The following is a 5,517-nucleotide window of genomic DNA, read 5'->3' as shown; positions in this document are numbered from 1 at the left end:
TTAGCTACGTGGCCAGATTGTAGAGGGAAGCCATTTTAACACGAATTAGCTTAGAATTAGTCCCTCTATCCGTTGCGATAACAATCTGTATTCAAATTGACTCGTGTTCTGGGCGGTCATGTATGCCGAGCGGATCCGGAAACTAAATACAGTTTCGTGTAGTACTCGAGTCCCTCAATCAGAACATAAAGAAATATCAGAGATGCTAACTTCTTTTAAGTGTTTTAACAAAGAGAGGACGTCCGATTTCAGAGAATGTGGGTCCGTCGCATATGTCAGAACACGTCACGTTTTTCGAAAAGTGGGTCCGTCCCTATGAGCGTGTTTTCCTTTTTGAATGACGGTATACTATGACTCCGTTTTCAATAAAATTATCTCGCTTTGTTAATTATTTATCTCCGTTTATAAGAAATCTCGAGAAAATTCATTTTTCTGAGTTATCAATTTCTATTTATTGGAAGTTTCTGTTGGTAGTTTTAGCAACGACCAAAGAAATGAGCGTGGAAATACTTTACTCAACTTCTTACAGCAACACAATTTGTACGCAATGAATTCATTTTTTGCAGGAAAGCCTCAACGGAAATGGACTTGGGCTAGTGCAGATGGTGTAACGAAAAATGAGATCGATTACATCATAACTGGCTGTAAGCAACCGTTAAGAACGTTACGGTCCTAAACAATTTTTCAACCGGTAGTGATCACCGAATGGTTCGTGCAAGAGTCACGTTAAATACCAGATTTCAAAGATCACAACTAGTTCAGAAAAGCGAAAGGATTGACGTACAACGGCTTTACACACAAAATGAAGAATTTGCTACGAAAATGACTGCCGAATTAGATAACGTCAACAATCAATGTGAAACATTGGACGAATTGAATACCAAAATCGTCGATACAATAATGGGTTTCATGAAATCCAAATGCAAATCCGTCCAAGGGAAAGAATCAAAACTCAGCAGAGAAACATTAGACCTGATCGCAAGCAGAGCAGAGTTGGTAAAAAACAGAGGACGAGATTCGGTGGGATACCGGAACCTGTCTAAAAGTATCAACAAAGCAAGGAGATCAGATGAAAGAAAATATAATGTCCAATTGGCTCAAAACATAATTGAAGCTAACTGCAATTTGAAAGTCCAACGGAGAAAAATGACAAACGCCAAAAAAGAAATCTTCAAATTACGAGACAAAACAGGAACGATCCAAACGGATCGAAATGCGATATTAAACATTGCAACAGAATTTTATGAGATTTGTTTTCTTCAGCAAGACAGAGCCCAACGGAAGAAACCGAAGATAGACCAATAATAAGAAACGTGGGATCGGAGGATATGCCCGACATAACTGTGGATGAAGTCAAAGCTGCAGTAGCCGAGATGAAAAACAAAAAGTCTCCCGGAGAAGATGGTGTTCCAGTGGAAGCCATTAAACTAGGTGGAGACTCATTATTAAAGGCAATCACGGCTTTGTTTAATCAATGTCTCCAATGGGAAGAAGTACCAGAAGCCTGGGAAAATGCGGTAATTACATTGCTGCATAAAAAAGGAGACATAACAAAGCTGGAAAATTACCGACCCATAAGCCTATTGTCAACACTCTACAAGTTGTTTATGAAAATCATTACGAAGAGGAACACTAACAAGTTCGACTTCTACCAACCTGTTGAACAAGCTGCTTTCAGATCTGGTTTCAGCACAAACGACCATTTGCAGGTGATGAGAACGCTTATTGAGAAGTGTCGTGAATACAACATCGACATAGTCTTGCTATTCATAGACTTCGAAAAAGCTTTCGATTCAGTGGAAACATGGTCGATATTGGACGCATTAGACGAATGTAGAGTAGACTCAAGGTACTCCAACACAATTCGATATGTGTACAAAAATGCTACTTCATGTATAAAACTTCATAAGAGCACGGAGAAATTCAGAATTGGCCGAGGTGTAAGGCAGGGTGACACCATTTCACCTAAATTATTCACGGCGATTCTGCAGAGTATTTTTAGGAAGTTAAACTGGAGTAAAATGGGAATAAAGATAAATGGAGAGTACCTGAGCAATCTCCGCTTCGCTGATGACATTGTACCGATAGTAGCGAATCTAGGTCAGGCTCAGCTTATCGATGGCGAAACTTTTACAGGCCGTTTCTTTTTCATATATTTTCTATATATGAGAAACCCAAATTGAACTAATCCAATCATAGCGACTTCAGTGAACGCATCGAAAAAAAACTGGGCGAACTGAGAGAATTGAAAATGTCAGTCATGTCAAAATAGTGGAGATTTGTTATTAAATTCGTAACAGGCTTTTTCATCGAGTTTTAAGCTTTGGTACGAAAGCTGTTATGCTTCGAACTGTTGATTTTAAACATCTGATGTAGCAGAGTAATGTGAAGATAATCAAGGACATCAAAACGTCAATTAATCCGGTTGTATTTAAAGGATGATGGTTCTTTGCAGAAAACATTTAGTTTAAGCCAAAAGTGATTATTTATTAGGTTATCAAAGAACAGTGATTTTTTGTCCGTTTTATCGGGCCGTGAGTTAACAGATCGTAAAACTGATCTGAATGCAAAGTGATTATATATTAGGTTATCCAATTGTCAACCGGCATACTTTCGGTTTTTTCTGGTCCCGTTGTTTGGGCTCATGAGGTAACAAATCGTAAAATTGGTGAGCATCCTTCGGGAGAACATGCTTAAGTTCTTGAAGATCTTTAAACTTGTTAGAACTTATTGGCAATCGGGCGCGGTACAGCTTCTGAGGATGACACATAACAGCGTAGCTTGACTTGTGAGGAAGAAGTTTGAACTCGCCGGCGAATGACAGTTTATACCAAATTTTGCCGTCGCTGCCGTATTTCAAAACTCGAAGGTTTGTCACGCAAGGATCACCAACACCAGTTCCTGTGATTGAAACAAATTATTGATGGAACATCTTTTATGCGAGTTGTTTACCTGGTCGAATGCTGCTATACTTCATCACGTTCGGGTCATCATAATTGAGGAAGAAGTCATGAGTTAAACTTTTCACGTCCAATGGAAATGGATTTGTTCGAGCTACTCGGATTGATTCAACAAAATCAGAAGGTAAATTTATTGTCTTTCCTTTCGTTGCTCTCTCTATCAATGCATGAGACGAGTCACATTCCATCTGAGTATGTCCCTTCACCAAGAACTTTTGAACAATGGTGACTCCATGACGTTCAGCAAATTGCGACAGTGCGTTAGACAGTATATTGTTACGGTTTTGATACCCACATCCATCTGAGTACATAATAATGGTGTCGCAACATGACTTGTTTTGAATGGCATTTTCAAGATGGTAGATCACAATAGACGTAAATATTGATGCTTTCAATTCACCTTCTGTCTCATCCCACATATAGTTTAAAGATAGATGCGACAAAATGTCATAAATCGTAAAATTGTGCATCTGTAATTTTAGTTTGAAGTAAAGAGTACTGGCGTTAAGTTTCGGGCACAGTTGAACAGCTTCTACGTCCATACATAAAACTGTACAGAGTTGAAGTTTTGCGTTGCGAATATCTTTCTCTTTTTCCTTTCTTGCAGCATCAATCTCATCTCTGTGCTTTCGAAAATTTGCTTCACTGAAATTCCCAGCTTTATACGCTACGCAGTCGTCGCACTGGTCTTTTCGTGGTTTGAATAAAGAATATTTCATCGACTTAAAGAATTTTGAGAAAATTGTCACGGAAAGTTCTTTGATGTTGCCCAATGTACAAAATTGAAGATACTCTTTGTAGACCTCCCTAAGCGTTCGATGTTCTGTTTGCAAATATTCTTTTTCTGTATCTTTTCTGCAATAGTGAGATTCCAATTTAGGATATTTCAATAGGAATTCTTGAAGATAACTTCTTCTCTTCAAATTCTCTTGATGTTTTTCGCCTTCCCGTCGCTTATCTCGTATTCTTTCCCTAACTTCATCAGGGTTTTCGAAAAATCCAAATGACAATTTTGATTTCAACCAAACTCGCACCATTTTTTCGTTAATGGACAGCGTATTAAAAAACATTCGCTGGCATACTCGGTACTCCTTGTTATCAGATTTAATTAAAAAGTACTCTCTTGATTGAGAACGTCTGTCTGAATTGCCACTCTTCTTCGGAAATACTTTCACTAAATTACAGACGTAGCTTTTCTTTTGCGTCCAATTCATTCTCCAAAATAACTTGAAAATACTTTGACGTTCGTTATCAGAAAACAAGTTGCAGTTCTTCAAAGCACTTTTACGGCAAAGTTTGGATGAACAAGTTATGCGCTGTATACGTGCTCCTCTCGCAACATCTTGTTTCACGGTTTTACCGACCCGTCGATACCCCAAATAGCCTTTGCCTGTTTCGCGATTTTTTTTTGAGCTCCTCTTTTGAATCTTGATTAATTTTTTCTTTTCATCGTTCGCAGGATCTTTCTTTTTGCGGGTACTACCGCTGCTGACAACAGTTTCTTTGCTGTTAGATCCACTCGGAGGTAACGTTAATTCTTCATTATTGAGAAAATGAAATAATTTGCTTGGCGGTTTGGTTTCAGCAGACGGCAAAGAAAAACTTTGATTCGATTGTATATCAAAAAATGGATCGATATTCGAATCAAAGGGACATGGATCTTCTTCCACAGAATCAACATCAACTTGGGCGAACAAAGCTGCGTTTTGTTTTTTGATTTTATTCATGTTTTTGGGCATTATGGACGAATGAAAATATTTGTTTAGAAGTGAAATTCGTAATAATTAAAAAGTCGCTCAGTCGCTAATTTGAAGTATGATCACTGCCTACTAAATTCAATTTAGAAAATCTAGAAAAAAGTTAAGGCCTGTAAAGGTTTTGCCATCGTTATGCTACAACAGTTAAGTGAAGAGGCGAGCAAAGTTGGCCTCAAGATGAACTTATCGAAAACAAAAGTCATGACCAACATCGGGGACGATAGAGAAATCAAAATTGGTGACACTGTCGTTGAACGAGTCGACAGCTATGTATATCTAGGACATAAACTGAAGTTAGGTCTGGACAACCAAACTGCAGAAATAAGACGTAGGATTGGTCTTGCATGGGCAGCGTTCGGAAAACTCAGACTAATTTTCAAAAGCAAAATGAATAATAGTCTGAAACGCAAAGTTTTCGACACTTGTGTCCTTCCAGTGCTCACTTATGGAGCGGAAACGTTAACTTTAACGAAAGCATCCGAAGAAAAATTGAGAGTGACACAAAGAGCCATGGAACGGAGTATGCTTGGAATAACACTCAGAGACAGAATGACGAATCAATGGATTCGACAACAAACCAGGGTCGTTGATGTCATGGAAAGAATAGCATCTCTGAAATGGAGCTGGGCGGGACATATTGCAAGAAGGACAGACGAACGTTGGACCAAAAAGATCATGAACTGGCGACCATATAAAAGACGAGCTATAGGTAGACCACCAGAGAGATGGACAAACGGAATTAAGAATATTGCAGGTACAAACTGGCAGCAAATGGCAATGGATCGTACGAAATGGAAAGA

The 5,517-nt window shown here is 38.6% G+C and overlaps 1 long non-coding RNA gene across 1 annotated transcript; it reads left to right on the top strand.

Moving 5' to 3' along the window:
- Positions 1-2,259: 2,259 nt before the first annotated feature.
- LOC119066982 lies at positions 2,260-4,844 on the top strand. The gene is made up of 3 exons (XR_005085833.1): positions 2,260-3,084; positions 4,420-4,485; positions 4,549-4,844. It is a non-coding gene; the product is annotated as an uncharacterized LOC119066982 (long non-coding RNA).
- Positions 4,845-5,517: the final 673 nt, after the last annotated feature.

This window comes from Bradysia coprophila (genome assembly GCF_014529535.1).
Source record: "Bradysia coprophila strain Holo2 chromosome X unlocalized genomic scaffold, BU_Bcop_v1 contig_104, whole genome shotgun sequence".
Taxonomy (NCBI): Eukaryota; Metazoa; Arthropoda; class Insecta; order Diptera; family Sciaridae; genus Bradysia; species Bradysia coprophila.
The sequence above is the reverse complement of the archived record's forward strand: the minus strand, read 5'-3'. Positions and strand labels throughout refer to the sequence as shown.